This window comes from Balaenoptera borealis, assembly GCF_965194805.1.
Source record: "Balaenoptera borealis genome assembly, chromosome: 11".
Taxonomy (NCBI): domain Eukaryota; kingdom Metazoa; phylum Chordata; class Mammalia; order Artiodactyla; family Balaenopteridae; genus Balaenoptera; species Balaenoptera borealis.
This window is the reverse complement of record NC_138868.1, coordinates 96,807,510-96,829,090: the sequence shown is the minus strand read 5'-3', so window position 1 is coordinate 96,829,090 and position 21,581 is coordinate 96,807,510. Positions and strand designations below refer to the sequence as shown.

General features: G+C 38.2%; 1 protein-coding gene across 9 annotated transcripts in view; it reads left to right on the top strand.

The window, feature by feature from the left end:
• Window positions 1–21,581, top strand: part of SIK3 (SIK family kinase 3) — a 247,155-nt gene that overhangs the window by 79,069 nt on the left and 146,505 nt on the right. The window lies entirely within an intron of this gene.

The following is a 21,581-nucleotide window of genomic DNA, read 5'->3' as shown; positions in this document are numbered from 1 at the left end:
CTCAAGGGTGTGTGCTTTGTGAGAACTGGCCAAGTTGGCTGTGACACTTACTTTTTCTGAACAAACGAATATATAGTTTCATCTAGCTCATGTAGTCAAGCCTCTGGTTTGGGAGGTTGTTTTTCTTTTTGTGTCGTTGTTTTTGTTTTAGCTAGTAGTAATTGAGGTGGTTGAGGTGGGGCTTTTCTTTGGGGAAGGTGCCACTTTGAACTTCCCTTCCCGTTCAAGTAGAAATAGTGTAGCCCCTTATGGTTCAGTAGTATCAGTAAATACTTGTTTTGTAGGTTCTTCTTTGATTAAGGAAAATACAGGGACAGAAAATGATTTTGTTTTGTAGTCCTGCTATTAGTTAACAACGATTTCTTGAGATATCTCTTTTTCTAATATTGAACACAGTGTTTATTAGTATTATCCATGTACATTTTGGAAAAAAGTATTTTTATTTCATACTGAGGAAAGAAGAAGCAACATCAGCCCTCTGTTCTGCCAAGCCTGAAGTCCTATTAGTAGGATAGTTTCAGGTTAATAGAGATTATGTGTCTGGTCCCCGTAATATATGTCTCTGGAGAGGAAGGTCACAGCAAAATGATACAAATGAATGAGTACTGAAGAATGGAAATGTGATATGAAATTCCTGCAGGCTTCTTAATCCAACCCCTATCTTGTGTCAAGGGAGATGGAATTTACGTCACTGTGCCTTACATAAGGCCACTGATCTACAGTTTCACTGCTCCTGAAATTGTGTGGGGCATATGAGGCTTCTGTTTAATTGGTTCGATGTGTGCCTATTGGAAACCTCTATACCACTTAAATTCAAAATAGCAAATTTCCCTTTATTCTTAGACAGTATTATTAAGGGAACAAAAAAATCATTTAAAATACTGTTCCAGGGCTTCCCTGGTGGCTCAGTGGTTGAGAATCCGCCTGCCAATGCAGGGGCATGGGTTTGAGCCCTGGTCCAGGAAGATCCCACATGCCGTGGAGCATCTAAGCCCGTGTGCCCCAACTGCTGAGCCTGCGCTCCAGAGCCTGCGAGCTACAACTACTGAGCCCGCGCGCCTAGAGCCCGTGCTCCGCAACAAGAGAAGCCACCGCAATGAGAAGCCCGTGCACCACAACAAAGAGTAGCCCCGGCTCTCCGCAACTAGAGAAAAGCCTGCGCGCAGCAACGAAGACCCAACGCAGCCAAAAATGAAATGAAATGAAATAAAATGAAATTTATTTAAAAATAAATAAATAAATGAAATAAAATACTCTTCCAGTGATTTCAGGTTTTTTTTTTTTTTTAAACCTGTTCTGTTAGTTTAGTCTTGTGATTATGTGGCACCTAAGCATTAAGTTGTGACCCTTAATAATTATTATTCACAATTATTTACAGTTTTTGCATTTGTCCAAACCTAAAGTACAATATAAATTAAAGTTTATCTCAGTCTTTTTAGTAGTTTCTAATTCTTAAAAGGACCTTGATAGATAATTAATTTAATTTCCCAATTAAATTAACTTCATTCTTGCCCCATTTGATCACCTGTTGGCCAACTTCAAGAATGTTAAGGATCCTTAAAAAAAAAAAAAAAAAAAAAGAGAATATTAGTTTCCTGATATACTGTCCACTTTGAACCTCAGTGATTAAAGTTTCAGATTCTTTACTTGGAAAATGTCATTTCCAGTATCTGCCTTATCACTTAGAAACCTTTGTAACTGCAGGATTTTGCTGTTGGCTTCCCTAAAGTCAAACGTTATTGCTTAGTAGTGAACAAAATCAGAATGAATGAGAATTTGGCCCTACGGGGGCTAAAATCTACATTTTGCAGTCTGTTATGAAAAGGTTGATTTCTAAGCTTAAATAGTGGGAGGAGAAGAGGAGAGGAGGAGATTTTGATTTCTCATGAGCTTTGTTAATTGTGAATGTCTTAACTGTTTATTATGGGAACTTTGTTTTGAACTCTCTTTGTAAGTATTTACTAATAAAACTGCCCCTTACTGTGACCTTCAGTAGGTCAGTTCTAGTCTTTGGACTGTTTTTTGTTGTTGTTTTTTTGTTTGTTTTATTTTGTTTTTTCTTTTTTTCTCTCTCTCTTTTAATAGACTTTATTTTTTAGGGCAGTTTTGGGTTCAAAGCAAAATTGAGTGGAAGGTACTATAGATATTTCTTGTATACCTTTTACCCCAACTCATGCATCGCCTCTCCCATTATCAATATCCCCCCCAGAGTGGTACATTTGTTATAATTGATGATCCTACATTGACGCATCATTATTACCCAAAGTCCCACAGTTTACTTTAGAGATCCCTCTTGGTGTTGTACATTCGGTGGGTTTGGACAAACATATAATGACATGTATTCAGCATTATGGGTTGTATCATGCAGAATAGTTTCACTGCCCTAAAAATCCTGTGGATCCACCTATTTATTGCTCCCTCTCCCTAACCCTAACAACCACAAATTATTTTACGATCTCCATAAATTTGCTTTTTTCAGAATGTCATATTATAATTGGAATCATGGAGTATGTAGCCTGTTTAGATTGGTTTCTTTCACTTAGCAGTATGCATTTAAGTTTCCTCCATGTCTTTTAATGGCTTGTTAGCTCATTTCTTTGTATTACTGAATAATATTTCACTGTATGGTTGTACCACAGTTTAATTATCCATTTACCCACTGATGGACAGCTCAGTTGCTTCCAAGTTTTGGCAGTTACGAATAAGGCTGCTATAAATATCCATGTGCAGTTTTTCATGTGGACCTAAATTTTCAACTCATTTGGGTAAATACCAAGGAGCACAATTATTGATTGTATAGTAAGAGTATGTTTAGTTTTGTAAGAAACTGCCAAACTGTCTTCCAAAGTTGGCTGTACCACCAGCAATGAATGAAAGTTCCTATTACTCTACATCCTTGCCAGCATTTGATGATGACAGTGTTCTAGATTTTTGCCACTTTAATAGGTGTGTAGTGATATTCCGTTGCTGTTTTAATTTGCATTTTCCTGATGACATATTATGTAGAGCATCTTTTCACGTGCTTATTTGCCATCTGTGTATTTTCTTTGGTGAGGTGTCTCTTAAGGTCTTCAGCCCAATTTTAGATCAGATTTTTTTATTTTTTAAATTTTATTTATTTATTTTGGTTGTGCCTGTCTTAGTTGTGGCGGGAGGGCTCCTTAGTTGCAGCTTGCAGGCTCCTTAGTTGTGGCATGCATGTGGGATCTAGTTTCCCTGACCAGGGATCAAACCCGCGTCCCCTGCATTGGAAGGTGGATTCTTAACCACTGCACCACCAGGGAAGACCCCAGATCAGATTTTTTTTTTAATTGGTGAGTTTAAATTAGAGTTCTTTGTATGTTTTGGACAATAGTTCTTTGTCAGACTTGTCTTTGCAAATATTTTCTCCCAGTCTGCGGTTTGTCTTCTCATTCTCTTGAGGCATCACATTTTTCCATTTGTAAAATTAGGACTTCTATTATGATGGCTAGTGTCCATTACATTTCTGAGATTCTGCAATCTACTCATTTCCTTTAAAATGTTATAATAATCCAGTCTTTCACATTTTCAGAATTGCTATTCTCTGAGGCATATGGTCATAGCATTTCTTTTTCTTCTTGCTTTCTTCCCAGCAACATTTGCCTACTTGCTGAGGATTGGAGTTGATTGGACTGACAGGGGGCTCTTTCTTTCCTGTTGTTCTATTTGTATTACACCTAAAGCTTCTATAAAGATGATTAAGATCAGTTCCTGCCATCAAAAATAATACGTTTTAGGACTAGGTCAATGGTATTTGATGAGTGATGCTCTCATTTGGAGTTGTCATTTGGTCAGAATTAGTGAGTACTATTGTATTTAGGTATCAGCTACAGATTTTCCTCTAAGGTGCTATTCAGTTTTCACATTATCTGGGATTTCATCCTTTCTTCTCCTACCCTCTCATATTTTATGCCAATTTAGGGGCTCATATTTTATGTCAATTTAGGGGCATCATCTCTTCCTACATCCTAAATGAAAGGTAGGGTATGAAGTATTCATATTTTCATGTTCCATGGTATTTTCTTCTCTATGCTTGATTTACCCATATCTAAAATAATATTGTACAATAGCTTAATAATACCGTATATTTGGTATGTTACCACTCAGCAAGTGCTTTTACAAACATTGTTTTATTTGAACTTCATGATATGCTATGTAGCTAGGCAGGTATTTTCTTAGTTTGACAGATGAAGGAACTGAGATTTGGAGACATTAAGTAATTTGCTCAAGGCCAAGTAGCTAACATTGAAATCCACATTGTCTGCCTCCAGGAACTGTGTGCTTTCTCATATATGGGATTTAATTGCTTCTACCTCCTTTGGCTGTAAAGGAGCTATGGAACCAGTTTATTTTCCGTGGGGTAATGACGTATTCAGTCAGGAGTCAAACTGCTTTTGCTTTCATATGTGACTGCTTCATGCTCACAGGTACTTTGATTCTCCCAAAGTGTGTCACATCAATTAAATAGTATCTTGCCTTTAAAAAAAAAAAAAGCTTATAATATGTTTTATTGGTGCTTACTATGTACTTAGCCTGTGCTTAGCTCCTTTAAAACCTATTTTTGGGGAAAGAAAATAGACATACTGAAAAGTGCAAAATAAAATTAATGTACAGCTTTGTGAATTGTTGTACTATAAATACTCATGTGTACCACACACAGATCAAGAAATAGAACATTCCTAGCATGTCAGAAGCCAGCTTCTTGTGTACAAACATGTTAACTTTTTGATATTCACTTCTTTGCTTTTCTTCATGGTTTTGCCTCCTAAATGTGCCTCTTTAAACAATACAGTTTGCCTCGTTTCTGGCTTTATGTAATTGGAATTAGAAAATACGTATGCTGCTTTCGCCCAATTTTAGGTTTTGTCTATATGTTATGTTTATAACAATAGTTTGTTCTTTTTCTTTGCTGTATAGTATTCCATTGCAGGAATATACCACAATTTATTCATTCTACTGTTAGTGGACATTTGAGGTGGTTTCCAATTTGTAGCTATTACGAATTTGCTGGCAGGAACATTCTTATATATGTATTCTGGTACATATCAGCCTCACTGGGACATATACCCAGAAATGAAGTTATTACTAGGTCATGAGATTTCCTTATTTTCAGTTTTACTCAATATTGCCCAACTCTTTTCTAAGGTAGTTGTAGTAGTTCATTTTCTCACCAGTGGTATAGGAGAGTTCCTATTGCTCTACGTCTTCTTCAACACTTGTTATTGTCAAACTTTAAAAACTGTGGCTATATAATGGGAGTGTTGTGGTATCTCATTGTGATTTTAGTTTGCATTTCCTTGATTAATAGTAGGAGCACCTCTTCATGAATTTATTTGCCACTTGTGATGTCTGAGTCTCTTGCAGATTTTTCTGTTCAGCTATTTGTCTTTTTCTCTTATTGACTTGTGATAGTTCTTTATATAGTTTGGATAGGAGTCCTTTTGTTTTTGTTTGTACGTGTAACAGATACCTTTTTGACTTGCCTTTTCACTCTTAATGGTGTCTTTTGATAAACAAGTTCTTAATTTTAATGTAATGAAATTTAGTAGTATTTTCCTGTAAGATTAGTGCTTTCTGTATCTTGTTCGTGACATAAAGTCATGAGGATAACCTCTAATATTAGCTTCTAAAAGTTTTATTGCTTTATCTTTAACATTTAAATTTCTTAAGAGCTGAAATTATTAGATCATTAAGTGTTAGTTGATTAGGTGTAATTAGTGAATAAGTATTCATTGTAACTTCAGCTATATAGAAGAGTCAGTGGAAGACACAAAGATATGTAGGGCATGGATCCTGCCCTAAAATAAACTGCATTCTATTTGTGTAGATGAGGCCCTTAGCAGCCAGCATCATGTAATAAACAGAACACTGGACTGAGAATCTAGAGACTTATATTTCATTCTAGAGGCCTGGCTATGACATTACCTTTGTGACTTTAGGCAGCTCTTTTCCTTCTTGAGGTCTAAGTTTTAAAAATAAACTGTTTCGGGCTTCCCTGGTGGTGCATGGTTAAGAATCCGCCTGCCAATGCAGGGGACACGGGTTTGAGCCCTGGTCCGGGAAGATCCCACATGCCGTGGGGCAACTAAGCCCGTGCACCACAACTACTGAGCCTGTGCTCTAGAGCCCATGAGCCACAACTACTGAGCCTGCGTGTCACAACTACTAAAGTCCGCGCGCCTGGAGCCCGTGCTCCGCAACAAGAGAAGCCACTACAATGAGAAGCCCGCACACCGCAACAAAGAGTAGCCCCTGCTTGCCACAACTAGAGAAAGCCTGCACGCAGCAACGAAGACCCAACACAGCCAAAAATAAATAAGTAAAATAAATAAATTTATTAAAAAAAAGGTATACTGTTTCAAGTTTGATTGCATAGTGAGGATTCTAGTTCTTCTACAGGCCTGTGTAGAGGCCATTGAATCTGCTCTGATTTAATAAATGGTGTTGTTTGGCCCTTGACAACATAAGAATTTTTTTTTTTAATGTGTTTGAGAAATAACCAGATTGGAATTGTACTGACAGTCAAACTACAAAGCAGCAAACCTTATTTTATGGTAGTTGTTCGGCTATACCTTTCAGAATTTTATGTATGAATGAAACCTCAGTAAATCCCAAGAAGCTTCTCTCAGCGCTAAAAAATGGCTAAGTGATGTTGAATTCTTTGAGAATCTCACCAATCTCAACAGAATTTCTGGTTCTGGGAAAAAAGAATTTTTTCTGTTTAATTTCTGTAGAAAATAACCCGTTAGGAATAGTCCACTCTCTATTATGTGTAACAATGGAAAGAAATTCTTCTCTGGATGGTACAACACAATGACTCATCCAAAACTATCTCTTGGAATTAAGAATGTAATCATAATACATCCCTAAATACTCATATAAACATGTTTAAACAGTCCCATTCAGCCTTTCTTCTTATTACTCCTTCTCACCCCATTGTGGTTTAGCCTGACTAATCTATTTGCAACAGATCAGCAATCTTACTACAAAACTTTTACAGCTTCAATTTGTAAAAGGGAGGGGGGAGGGGTGGTGGGGATTTCAGATTTTATCCTACACTATATAGATATATTTCTTTAAAAAACATAGTAACCGTTTGGTTGACTCATATAATGTAATTTAATGAAGTGGGGTAGATAACCTTGGCCTTCCTCCATAGGAATAGCATTTAAACACTTAAAGGAAGAGTTCAATAGGACAGTGGCCTTGGGGACAGGGAGTGGAAAGAAGAGTCCCACGCTAAGCTGAGACAACCCTGGTGATGTAATAGGCACAGTCCTTGGGAACTGAAGAGGGTAGTTGAGGTGGAAAAAAGAGAAAAGTCAGACTTTGGTATTCTTGTAGGTCTTGCATGCCTCACCTCCAATACCTGTGAGAACATAGCAGCTTAATCCTCTTGTCTCTGGTTTATCAGCTCTCTCCATGTAGGGGACACCTGTCACAGCTTTTACCCCAGGACTGGAGAAGTTAGGCTTCCCATCCCACCCATCCTTTTGCAGAGAAGAATCTCTAAAACCTTCAATATGGATGCTGAGAGTACTATAGGTATTTGGAAAGGGGAAGGGGAAAGAATTCGAAGTGCAGGGAAATCTTATTCTGCTTCCCTTCCTTTCCTTCCCTCTCTGATCTTCAGAAAGGGGGGCCCATTGCGAGCAAGGAAGGGGGGAAGCCTGTCTGGGAGAGGCTTTTTGGAGTCTGAGCTTCCATGGTAGAAGCCTCTCTCCCCTGTCCCCTTGATGTTGGTGTGGCCTTTTCTCTGGGCAGCCAGAATCAACCTCCTTAGGGATAAACTGATAACAGGAGTTGTCATTAGTGTTATTCTAAAATTTTCATATTTTTAATACATATTTTTTCCCAAATGCATCTTCAGTATCCGGACTTTGGAGGTAGAGAAAGTTTCATAAGATTGATTAATGCTGATCTAGAAGTTGAGAAATAAACAAAAGTGGTACCATTTTAGCATTAAAACAAAATAGATGAAGAAAACATTCTTGAGGAGTAGTTGAACATCCAGCTGTATGAAAATTTAGATCCAAAGAAAATTTTTAGGAAGACAGTAAGGTGTGAATTATTAAGTGAGGATCTCTAAAGGATTTGTAAGGTATGTTGGTTTGTTATAGATGTTAGAGCATGCTAATAAGTATACTGAGATTGACGGCCTATAAAGCAACTGTGACTCCTATGGTATTTACATAAAGGTTTGTTTTCAACAATAAATTTTGACTTTATGCATTATAGTTTCTTAAAAATACCAACTCATATCTTTGTCTTCCTACCTTTAGTTGGTCTAATTTTGGAACAGTTTATTTCTGGGTTGCTTTCTGTGGACTTAGTATAATTGCAGACTTATGCTTCAGGAAAGTAATTTTACCAAATGTAAGGCTATTTGTAATTAAGTTTTCTGGTTCAGAAGCCATAACGACTTTATGGATTTGGTTTTTTGTTTATTAGTCAAACATTTTGATTTCCTTACTTTCTGTCTTAATTGTATAGAATTAAGCCCCTTGCCAACAAGATTTTGAAGTAATTCTGGAATTTGAGATTAATATATTTTTTAAAGAAACCATAGTGTTATTTTCTGCAGGAAAGGCTTTTAATCATATATACATATAGTATACATATTTAGTGTGCTTAACTGAATTCAAGGTTTTGACTTCTCTCCATAGAGAATTTTTTTTTAAATTTTATCATGTATGTATGCCTCTTCAAGCAATATATTTTTTAGTTTCCTTGTTTTTTAACTTTTTTTTTTAATAGGTTTTGTTCTATGTTTATTTATTTATTTTATTTATGGTTGTGTTGGGTCTTCGTTTCTGTGCGAGGGCTTTCTCTAGTTGCGGCAAGCGGGGGCCACTCTTCATCGCGGTGCGCGGACCTCTCACTGTCGCGGCCTCTCTTGTTGCGGAGCACAGGCTCTAGATGCGCAGGCTCAGTAGTTGTGGCTCACGGGCCCAGTTGCTCCGCGGCATGTGGGATCTTCCCAGACCAGGGCTCGAGCCCTTGTCCCCTGCATTGGCAGGCAGATTCTCAACCACTGCGCCACCAGGGAAGCCCTCCATAGAGAATTTGAATTGATTTTTTATAGTTTTGCCTTTTCCTCCTTTGTTTCTGTATTAACAGATTTGTGAGTTTGCAAGGTTATAGTAGAAAAAATATAGAGTTTGGAGTCAGAAAGTACTGGGTTCAGAATTCTAGCGTGATGTTAGGCAAGTTACTTAACCTTTCTGAGACTCAGATTCCTTAGCTGTAAAATGGGATGATTTACTCATCTCTTGGGGTTTTTGTAGGGATAAAACCAGAAAAAAAGTGCTTAGCAATGAATGTTAGTTTATTTTCCTTTGGCAATCATTTAGGCTTAAGGGTTGAATTTTCTACTTGTTTTGGAATAAATTCAAATTTTATGGTTATATTTCAGGATTTTTTTTTTTTCAGAGTCAGGCTTTTTTTATGTCTTCCTCCCTCCCAGCTTTTAAAACTGGGTTTTCTGTCTGCCAAACGTGTTTCTTTCTAACATATGTTTTCCATAAGTGATGGATTAGTTACTGGAAGGAAGACGGTATGCATTTTTATAGTGAGGAAGATTGAACAACTTGACAGTACACTGAACTCACATTCTAAACTCTCTTAGAGTTTGCCTAATGTCAAATTTCTAGGAAGAAAGAAATTCTCTTAATCTGAAAATTATTGTGGTACACCGTAACAGAGCTGTGAGCCGCGGGGGCGCGTGGGCTATACAGATAGAATGTTGCCTGGGGCCTCCATCACACACAGTCACTTGTGATTGAATGTGCACTGGCATGTGCACCTGTGTACATATATCCCCGCCCACACCCTCCGCATTCAGTACAGATTTGCTGATTCTAATTGATGAGGACTGGGAGAGTAGATTGGGTAAAGAGAAGGCAAACAAGCTTACATTAAATGTTAGGTATGTTACAGATATTTAGTTAAACAGATTATTATTTTTCATCCTTTTGCTTTCAGTAGGAAGCTGGTGCTATAATATAATAGAGGATGGGCCAAAGGGAACACTGGGTTTGATTGGGAGAGTGGTGAATTACGGATGATAATCTAATTTTGAGGGTTAAGTCCCCAATTCCAGGTTCTTTGTTTCAGTGAATTCACTGGTCTGCTCTGTTGTTGATGGCTTTGCTAGGACTGCTTTCAAATCAGTTCATTTTCCTTTGTGGTAATTGTGTAATGTTCCATAACAAGATTAATCGGAGACAAGGGCTTTTCTGTGAAAGTTGCTGTTTTCATTCTGGGGGGAAAAATAGAATGCCAACTGTGCAGTTTTCTTATCCACTCCCCAGGTAAGTGAGGGGTTAAGATAGCCTGAACAGAAATACCTGTATTTGCAAAAAACAGCAGCACCTACCCCGCAAAGTGTTTTACATTTAACCGTTTTACATTGTGAAGATCTTAGGTTCTTCTCTCTTACTACTTCTCACTTCTCTCTTACTACTTCCCACTTTCACTCCCTTCCCTCCTTCATTGTTTAATATAAAGAGCCTTTGTCTTGAGTACACTTAGAGTGGAGAACTTAGGAGAGACTTCAAAAAAATCCTGGCCCAAGGTTGACCACAGCACTTAATCATGGAGCTTACCTAGATTCTGCTTCTGGCTAGGTATGGAATCTGCCCATCTAAGATCAAAGCTACAGTACATAAGGAAGCCTCCATTGAGCCTTCTTCTTTACCTTCACTTAAAGTTCGGTTAGTTCCATATCCTGATGATTTTACATTTTATACTGTATTTTTACAGATGCTAACCCAGTTGTGCCAAAGACCAAGAGAGGGCTCTGTATTCGAACTCCTTTGTCCTGTGTATGTGTGTGTGCGTGCGTGTCTGTGTTAGTAGTTGACTCTAAATGAAAGTATAGAGCAAATTACTTTAGCTTGAGCGAAGTTCAAGGAACACTGCATTTATTCATTAATCAGCCTCTGCTTTCTGCTCCCCTTCCTTCCTTCCTTCCTTCCTTCCTTCCTTCCTTCCTTCCTTCCTTCCTTCCTTCCTCCCTCCCTCCCTCCCTCCCTCCCTTCCTTCCTTCCTTCTCTACTTTACTGTGGCGTCATGATTCCTCCTTGCTGGATGCATTTTCATTCCCCCAGTGCTTCACCTTAACCCCACAATGGGAATGAATGACACGTAAAACATGCCAGATATCCTGCCTCTTTCTGATTATACATCTTTCCTGGGGCCATTTAGACTTGCTGTTTATATAAGTATCATGTTCTTGGGGTTGTGATACTTTATATTATCAAAAAGCAGCAAAAAATAGTACCAAATAAGATTTTTAGTATGTACCACATAAAATGTACTCTCTTGTTTATTACTTTGTCAGTTTGTGAAGTAGATGTTACTATACCCATTTTAGAGATAAGTAAATTAAGAGAGTGGTTGAACCTGAAGTCCCAAGGTTAGTGAGTGACACAGCTGGATTCAAACCCAAGTGGTTTGGACTTCAAAATCAATGCACTGACCTCTGTCGAGTCTGAAGGATACTGAACCAGTGAACCAGCCACTGTCTGTTTCTTTTTTTTCTTTAATTATTATTTTATTTTTATTTATTTATTTTTGGCTGCATTGGGTCTTTGTTGCTGCACGCGGGCTTTCTCTAGTTGCAGTGAGTGGGGGGGGTGGCGCTATTCTTTGTTGTGGTGCATGGGCTTAGTTGCTGAACGGCATGTGGAATCTTCCCGGACCAGGGATCGAACTCGTTTTCCCCTGCACTGGCAGGTGGATTCGTAACCACTGCACCACCAGGGATGTCCCACTTGCACCTTATTTTAAAGGGCATTTTAAACTTGAAACCCACTTCACTATATAGCTTGGCCAAAGTTGCAGTTCTCTGGGACTCTCCAGTATTGGCTTGTGAAGGTTAGTATGTGGAGAGCTGCATTCCTTACCATTGGGCTGTGGCCATGGCTGCCATTCTGAAATTTTCCACTTTTAAAGGATAGTTTGCTGAGTGGAACAGGCATCTCTGTGAGTTGAATAGAAAAGTCTGTATGACGAAGACTCAAGAACTGGACACAGGGACTTCCCTGGTGGCACAGTGGTTAAGAATCCACCTGCCAATGCAGGGGACACGGGTTCGATCTCTAATCCAGGAGGATCCCACATGCTGTGGAGCCGGTGGAGCAACTAAGCCCGTGTGCCACAACTACTGAGCCTGTGTGCCACAACTACTGAGCCTGTGTGCCGCAACTACTGAAGCCCATGTGCCTAGAGCCCGTGCTCTGCAACAAGAGAAGCCACCACAGTGAGAAGCCCATGCACTGCAACGAAAAGTAGCCCCCGCTGGCTGCAACTAGAGAAAGCCCACATGCAGCAATGAAGACCCAGAGCAGCCCAAAATAAATAAAAGAAGATGAATAAATTTTAAAAAAATCTAGCAGCTTTCAAAACAGACCCAATCATAGCATTAATAGTTTGAAAAAAAAAAAATGGACACATTTTTTGGAGGGTCTTGAGATTTCTAAATTATCTTGTTTATTGTAGCTTTCTACCAGTCTCTGTGTTTGTTGGCCAAGGACTGCCTCAATGAAACAAAGACAGATACAGCAGAGGAAAGCAGAGAAAATGTGGACGTATATGATAGTGTCTTTTTTTAAAAAAAAATTTTTATTGGCGTATAGTTGATTTACAATGTTGTGTTAGTTTCAGGTATACAACAAAGTGAATCAGTTATACATATATCCACTCTTTTTTTTTTTTTTTTTAAGATTCTTTTCCCGTATAGACCATTACAGAGTACTGAGCAGAGTTCCCTGTGCTATACAGCAGGTTCTTATTGGTTATCTATTTTATATGTAGTAGTGTGTATATGTCAATCCCAGTCTCTCAATTTATCCCTCCCCCGCCTTATCCCCTGGTAACCATAAGTTTGTTTTCTACATTGGTGACTCTACTTCTGTTTTGTAAATAAGTTCATCTGTACCCTTTTTTTTTATATTCCACATATAAACGATATCATATGATATTGCCTTTCTGTGTCTGACTTACGTCACTCAATACGACAATCTCTAGGTCCATCCATGTCGCTGCAAATGGAATTATTTTGTTCTTTTTTATGGCTGAGTAATATTCCATTATATATATGTACCACATCTTCTTTATCCATTCCTCTGTTGATGGACATTTAGGTTGCTTGCATGTCTCTTTTGTTGTTGTTGTTTTGTTTTATTTTTTAATTGAAGTATAGCTGTTTTACAGTGTTATGTTAATTACTGCTATATAGCAAAGTGATTCAGTTATGCATATATATATACACATTCTTTTTTCTTTTTTAATGTTTATTTATTTATTTATTTATTTGGCTGCATCGGGTCTTAGTCGCAGCACACGGGATCTTTTTAGTTGCGGCATGTGGGATCTAGCTCCCTGACCAGGGATCGAACCTGGGCCCCGTGCATTGGGAGTGCAGAGTCTTAGCCACTGGACCACCAGGGAAGTCCCACATTCTTTTTTTTTAATATTCTTTTCCATTATGGTTTATCATAGGATATTAAATATAGTTCTCTGTGCTATACAGTAGGACCTTGTTGTTTATCATTCTATATATAAAAGCTTACATCTGCTAACCCCAACATACCACTCCACCCCTCCACCCCTCCCCCAACCCTCTCCCTGTTGGCAACCTCTAGTCTGTTCTCTATGTCTGTGATTCTGTTTCTGTTTCATAATAGGTTCATTTGTGTCATATTTTAGATTTCACATATAAGTGGTATCATATGGTATTTGTCTTTCTCTTTCTGACTTACTTCACTTAGTGTGATAATCTCTAGTTGCATCCATGTTACTGCAAATGGCATTATTTTGTTCTTTTTTTACGGCTGAGTAGTGTTCCATTGTATATATGTACCACATCTTCTTCATCCATTCATCTGTCAGAGGACATTTAGGTTGTTTCCATGTCTTGGCTATCGTGAATAGTGCTGCTGTGAACATAGGTATGAATGTATCTTTTTGAATTATAGTTTTGTTTTAATAAGGAAAATCCTCTTTTGGGCTTCATTCTTGAAATTAAAATTGGGCCAATAGCCTGACAGGAGAACAGTGCTCTGTCCTTACTAACTTTTTGATCATTGCAGCTCTATCAAAGCCAGATATAGAACAGATCTGGATTTTACTAGATTTGGCAGGATTATAGCAAACCTTGAATCCCGTACAGAAATCTCTCTTAAGAGATTTGATCTCTTGAGGTCAAAATAGAGACCCTAATATAGTATCTTTGGAAGAAGGAAATTTTGTGGATATTGACTAGATAAACTGCTTTTCTGGTGATATCTTTTTCTTTTTTGCTTTGCTACTTATGCACAGGCTCTGGGGTCAGACTGAGCTCAAATTCTAGATCCACCATTTACTAACGGTATGACCTTGGGGAAGTTATTTAACCTCTATGTGCCTCAATTTCCTTATTTGAAAAAGGATGCTAATAATTGCACCTACCTGTAGGGTTGTTATGAAGAGTAAAGGAGATAATGCACCTAAGTGCCTAACAGAGTGCTCGGTGTATAGTAAACTCTCAATAAATGTTAGCTGTTAGTAGTTTTTGTTTCCAGTGCCTCATCCTTTGTTCACACTTTGTTTTTATATTCTGGGTATTATATAGTAAAAATGGAGAAGGGGTCATTGATACAGTCTTCTAAAAACTGATCTCAGATTTAGTAGGAAAAACATTGGACTGGGAGATAAGAGTTTTGGGTTCTAATCCTGGCTTTGACATTAACTAGTTGCATGAGACTGGGCAACTCTTAGAGTTTCCTTACCAATTAAATTGAGGTGGCTGCACTAGATGTCTCTGACATGCCTTCTAGTGCTCAAGTCTTGTGACATTACGCTTTAATTAGAAATCTTTGGTTTGGGGACCTCTTTATTATCCCATAGCCTTTAACCTTGTTCCCCTTCTCATTGCCCAGTAGGAACTGGACTGGAGTTAGTGGAAGGTGGGATAGGGAGAGGAGGTAGGAGTCTCAGTGCATTTGGGTGGAAGAAAGTTACTGGCAGGTGGGAAGAAGTGCTCTTGTGACCCATGTTTGTTCATTAAGATTAGAAGGAAATGGGACTTCCTCTAATGGGACCACTGGGTGGTCCAGTGGCTAAGACTTGGTGCTCCCTATGCAGGGGGCCCGGGTTCAATCCGTGGTCAGGGCACTAGATCCCACATGCCACAGCTAAGATTTTGCATGCCACAGCTAAGATTTTGCATGCCGCAACTAAAGATCCCGCATGCAGCAACGAAGATCCCGCGTGCCACAACTAAGGCCCAGCGCAGCCTAAATAAATAAATAAATAAATAAATAAATAAATAAATTTTTAAAAAGTTAGAAGGAAAGAATTGAATCAGGTCTTAATTAATAGTGTTATTACTTCCCTCCCCCTTTATTATTATCAGAGGTCAGAGCTGATTAGCAAAATGCATTTACCCAAGTGTTTTTAGGGTTCCTGTTTATAGAGTCCAAATAATATTGTTAGTTACTTTTATCAACATATGCCCCTAAAGGTAGATTGAGTGAACTTACGTGTCAAAGCTTAATTGAAGACAAGCTCCAGTCTTAGTTCAAACTAGCTAAATTCGGGGTTGTATTCTATGAATTTTGTTTCTAATCAATGGATGATGGGGTTATTTGGAGAGGATTTTTAACATATACAACTCCTATGGTAGCATTTTGTTATTTAATAAATACTTCAGTCTGATTTCTTACTTCTTTTGCTTTTTCTTCACCAGTTTCTCTAGATGCCCAGATGAAGGCAATATCACGTTTAATCAGAGTTTATCATTTTGAGCATTAAATTCTCAGCTTGGATTATTTCAATTCAATTTCCCAAAATATAAATTCTCCAAAAGAGGAAATTTATAACCCTCTGTGGTATTGACCCTGCCTAAAGCAATAGAATAGCTATAGCGGCAAAATCTAAATAATAGTAATAATAGCTTCTATTTACAGAGTGCTTACTGTATATTATACATGGCATTGTATTGAATATATTATTTTATTAATCCCAAGAACAACCCTATGAGCTGGGTACTTTTGTTATACCTGTTTTACATTAGAAGAAATTGTGCTTAGAGATGTTAAGCAAATTTGACAAAATGTAAAGCTAGTAAGTCATGGAGCTTGAATTCCAAACTAGATCTGCCTGAGTCAGGGCTTTCTTTTATCTTCTTATTCACGAAAGACTCATTGAACAGAAAGGAGTGAGTGTTGGGCACATGCAGCTTGGTGATTCTGTATAAATCCTGTCAGATTTTGAATAGTGTAGACCTGATAAAGTCATTGTTAATTTCTCATCATTACAGGACACTCAGTGTGGCAAAAATCAGTATCATGGGAAAAGAGATGTTAATGTAGTCGGCAGACTAACTTTTTTTTTTGGTGGTTGTTGTTGGTTATTGCTCTAGCAACTACTACAAAGGCTGCATTTACTCCACAAGTCATGTATACTTAAGGCAGAACACTGACTGCTTTTCATGCTGGCAAATCCGTATTTTACCAGTATTGGCTACCTGTAAGGAATGTGAGCATGTTGGGTTTTAGAACAGGAAAAACACAACTTCCACCTCGTTTCACAGTAGAGTTCACTTAGGGATACAGACTTTTTGGTGACAGTAGCTGGTACTTTCTGCTTGTTATTTCTGATACTTGCATAATGCTAACCTGGTAGATACTGTCAGATGACAAGCCTTCCTCCTACATGTGCTCCATAAAAGAACTGCTAGTGACAAGTATTTTATTATATTGAGAATTCTGCTTCATACTGTTTTAGGATAAAGTGTATTTATCGTGAAGCCAGTATTGTGAAATGTTCTTTCTTTTCTTCTTCTGGAATGCGGCATTTTTTTTCTCAGTAATGAACTAAGATGCAAGTGCATTGTGAAGGAGAAGTTGTTGCCCAGATGGACCCCAGTGAAAGTAACTTAAGTATGTAAATAGATTCTGCTTCTGTTTGGGAAAATGATCTAAGATGGATGCTGTGGTTTTTCTTTCCCTTGGGAGACTAATACTTTATCCCAGTATTCGCAACTTAAGGTCAGTGTCTACTCCAGAGTCAGGAAGTTTTTTAGATGTTACTATCATGTTCAGACTGTAGGCTTTACTAAGTGGCAAGGGGAATTTAGGATAGATACAGAGACAGGTTTGGAAAAGCATGGTAAGCTCTGGAAACTAAATAGTTTCATAAGGGCCAAAGCACAATGACAGTGTGAGGAAGTGGCAAGAAATGAGAAAGGATAGGTTAGTAGAGACCAGATAATGAAGGAGCTTTGCATTTTATGCTAAGAAATATGGATTTGTTCCCATAGATAATGGGGAAACTTCTGATATCTTTTAAGAAGGGGGCAGATAGAATCAAATTTGCTTTTATTAATTCATGTGGCAACGTGGAAGGTGGATTGAAGGTAGAGAGACTCCTTTATTCATTAGGAGACTGTTATGATCATTCAAGCAAGGAATAATGACCTGAGTTAGAGAGTTGTTCTAGGGGTACAGAGAAGGGTGCACTTTATTCATTCATTATTTGAGAAATGTTTAAGTCCCTGTTATGTGTCAGACACAGAGTTAGTTGTACATTGGGTTAACAAGGTGAACATGATAGTTAATGCCTTCAGGGAGCTTCCAGTCTAGTGTTATTTGTCTTTATTTGACAAATAACAGGCAATTACAGTTGTCAGATACTATAACAGGGAGCTTATGATAGCATGTAGACCTTAACCCAGCCTCAGGGAGCCAGGGAATCCTTTTTAGGAAAGCATGAGTAGAAGTCAGCTAAGTAAAGTTGTGCAAGATGTAGGGGTGGGGATTTGGGGTGTTGGAAAGACACAAATGTTTCAGTTGAGGAAATTGTGGCTAGAGGAGGTGAGAGAAAAACCCTAGCTTGTTTAGGGAACTATGGATCGTTTAGTGTGGCTGGATTGTGGAGGGCAGGGAAGTGGGTTGCGAGAAATGAGGCCAGGGGAATTAACCAGTCACCTTATAAACTACGAGGAGGAGTTTGCTTAAGAGCAAGTGAACTGTTTTAAGCTGGAGAGGGTCATGATCAAATTAGACCTTTAGAAAAATCCCTCTGGCTGCTGCGTGGAGGGCTGGGAGAGGAGGAGGAATAGAGTAGATAACAAGGAGGTGTCAGAGAGGTAGGGGAGGGTTTTTTATTTGTTTGTTTTATTTTTTGAAGCAGAAGGAAGACTAAAGAAGGGAGTGGTCGGTTTTGTCAGAGACTGCTGGGAAGTCATTAAGATAGAGACTGGGAAGTATCTACTGAATCTGGTATTAGTGGGTCAGTTGGTGACCTTTGTGAGGAGAGTTTCCGTGGAGTAGTTGGGGTGGGAGGCAGATTCCAGGGAGCTGAGGAGTGTTAGGTGAGGAGGTGGCAGCACTTGTCCTAACAGGTTGGCTATGAGGAGATAAACTGCACCTGGGAGAAAAGGGAAGAGGAAGAGCCAAGTAAATGACTGAAGGTTCTAATGAGATTGAAGAGTATCTGTTGATGTGGTTGCTCCCAGGGGAACAGTGAGGTGGGGGAGGAGAATTAACATTTATTTGAAGCCTTGTTTGAAGGCTTGTTGTTTCCCATAATTTTGCAGGACAGGTATTATGATTGTTAGAAAAGCCCGTCTAGCTTGATGCAGATATTGAACTTTAGGATTTCAAGACTTGAAGTATTTATGGATTATGACTAATCCAGGAGTGGGATGGGGACAACAAAGTAGAGTGGAGATAAAGGTCCTTGGCAGTAAGGTCATAGTTACGGGAAGTTGCCTAGGATGGTTGTAACGAGGATGGAAAAGGCAGAGACAGATGCCAGATTCTTCTTGTTCACGTAAAAGAATAAAACAGTCAGTTATTTTACCAGCAAAACTGGCTTATTTGGGAGCAGCATAGAATTGCACTTCGGAACATGCAACTATGTCAAACCACAAATGATAGTCTGGTAAAGCAAAGGAGAGGGAACTCTTTTATAGAGGAGAAGGGGAAGTTGGGAGGGGCTGTTATACACAAAAAGTCCTTTGGAGGAACCTGGGAATTCGAAGGATCCTGGCTTTTCATTTGCTGAGTTGTGAGTCTCTCATTGGCGGAGCTGTTGCCTGGCAAGGGGAAAATCTTCCTCCTGCTGTCGGAGATGTAAAGTACATCTCTTCCTACTGGGATCTGTGCTGATGACAAGTGCTATGTGCGTGAGAGCTCCCCCTTCTGGCCTCCTGACTCCATTTCAGTGAGGTTTCCCTTTATTAGTTTTCACATTCTCCGTATATTGAAAGATGACCTGGAAATGAGTTACGACATTGACTTAGATAGTAGTGTAGTTGAGTGACAGCTCAACCTCCGTGGAGAGGAAGGTTTCCCTGCTGTCCCCCCACCTATCTGAAGGTGGGAGAACTTTGGGGAGAGGGAATTATGATATCCCATATTCTAGTTCCTATTTATGAGGAAAATTTGCCAAGAAGGTAGACTTTTTTAGTTGAGCTCCTTTGCTGAGAGATCAGTGAATGCTCTTTTATGAATAGATTTAGTCTGTGATTTCTCTGTGGCGAAGATTACTGTCAGTTTTATTTTCATATGAATGTGTTTGGAAAACTGCTGCTAAGCAACCTTTTGTCATTTCCTAATGTTTCTATAATCTGGTGTCAATGCCTAATGATCTCATTGGACTAGTTATCTTCCCTTCAGCTATGCTGGCATCAAGTAAGTATGTTAATAAACTTTAAGAAATGCATTCATTAAAATCCAGGTAGTCACTTTGAAGCTGGCCTTGGCAGTGTGTGAATGAGCCGGACAAGTTAGAGAAAATCTTGAGCCCGAAAGCTACTTTGTCTTTCAGGTTGGTTTGGGCACGGTAACAAGAGATGAATCAGTTGTAATTTAATGGGATCTGTCATTACTTTTATAAGATATATCACTTTAATATGATGCTTTGTCATTAATGTTTTAGTAATATGATAGTCTTAAAGAGAGTTGATATTCCCCCTGTTTTATTATTTCTTGGCTCCATGACAGGACTATGCATTAAAATGCACTTAATATTTTAAAAGGGATGTCTAGGAAAGTAGTTAAAAAACAAACAAATCCCAAGTGGCTTGATCTGATTTATAAACTCTAACAATGTGCAGCTAATTGCAGATAGATTTTATTTTTTAAGGTATTGTGTCGCCTCTCTTGTGTATACCTTCTATATTGGAGCATAAGTAATAGAAATGTTATTTTGCCCAACATTAGGTTTGAGAAAATAGTTTCCAAGAGAGGAATAGCAGAACAGTGTTATTTTATGCTGTACTTTCCCCTTTTATATAAGCCTGCTAAAGTTCAGAGGTCAGGCAAAGAGGTTTTTGAGGTAAAAGTGAGCTGATAGAAATTTTTAGCAACAATGAAAAAACATATAATTATCTAATATACAAATCTCATATTAGATATACCTTATATACGTATCACCCACAGTCAAAGAAATAAATGCCAGTTACAATGACAGTCGTTTTTACTTGCCAAAATGGCAAAGCTTTATTTAAAAAGAGATCATACTCAGTGTTGCTCTGAGGGTGGGGGACTAGATAGGCGCAACTTTAGTGGTTCATATCCACAATGTGTCCACAGCCTTAAAAGTGTATACTCTTTGACTTAGCAGTTTCATTTTTAGAAGTTTGTCTTACAGAAATAATTGTAGGTCGAAACAAAAATGTATCCATAAGAATATTTACTGAAACATTGTTTGGAATAGCAACAAAATGAAACAAAACGAAACCCAAAAAGTCTAATCCTGGAAGAGCAATTTTAAATTATGACACATTTTCATAATGTTGTAGAAAACTAAAGACATTGAAAGATAAACAATATGTGTTCTTAAGTGGAAAAAGCATATTTCATATGGTAAGTATGTATAGTATAGTTTCACTTCTGTGTTGGTAGGTATACATATAGGAAAAAACTACAGACATACTCAACGAATTTAGGGTGAGGTGTTGAGTTAGGTAATCCAGGTGGACCTGGAAGAAGTTGGGGAAATGATGGAGCTGAGCCTGAGGTGGAAAACATTGAGCCAGGTGACAGACTACTATTCACTAAAATGTCAGTGGTTGCATTCCGTAAGTGGTAACATTAGTGATTTTTTTCTTCTTTTTTGATATGTATTTTCTAAAATTTCTACAATAAACATGTATTGCTTTGTAATAAAAAAAATAACAGTATTTTAAAAAACAAACATGGAAAGGTGGTTTGGTGCTCAGTGTTCAATGAATTGTCAGAAGTTTATGTTGTGAATTTATTAGCAAGTAGGCTAATTGCATGTGACGTGATGATGATGAAAATGATTGTTAAATCACCTCATTTTTGTACCTTTAGCCATGAGCAGTTTATGGGATTCTTTTGGGAAGATACTAAATTAAAGCAACGTATGGAAAGATGATTTGTATTTAAAGCCAGATTGCTAGATCATGGAAAATTGAAGCATTTTCCTGAATTGCTTCCTGAGATCAAGAATATTTTTCAGTTAAAGGCCTTCTTAGAGATCCAACTGCCTCCTGTGTCTCACAAGATTATACTCTTACTGATGTGATAAGACCTACGAAT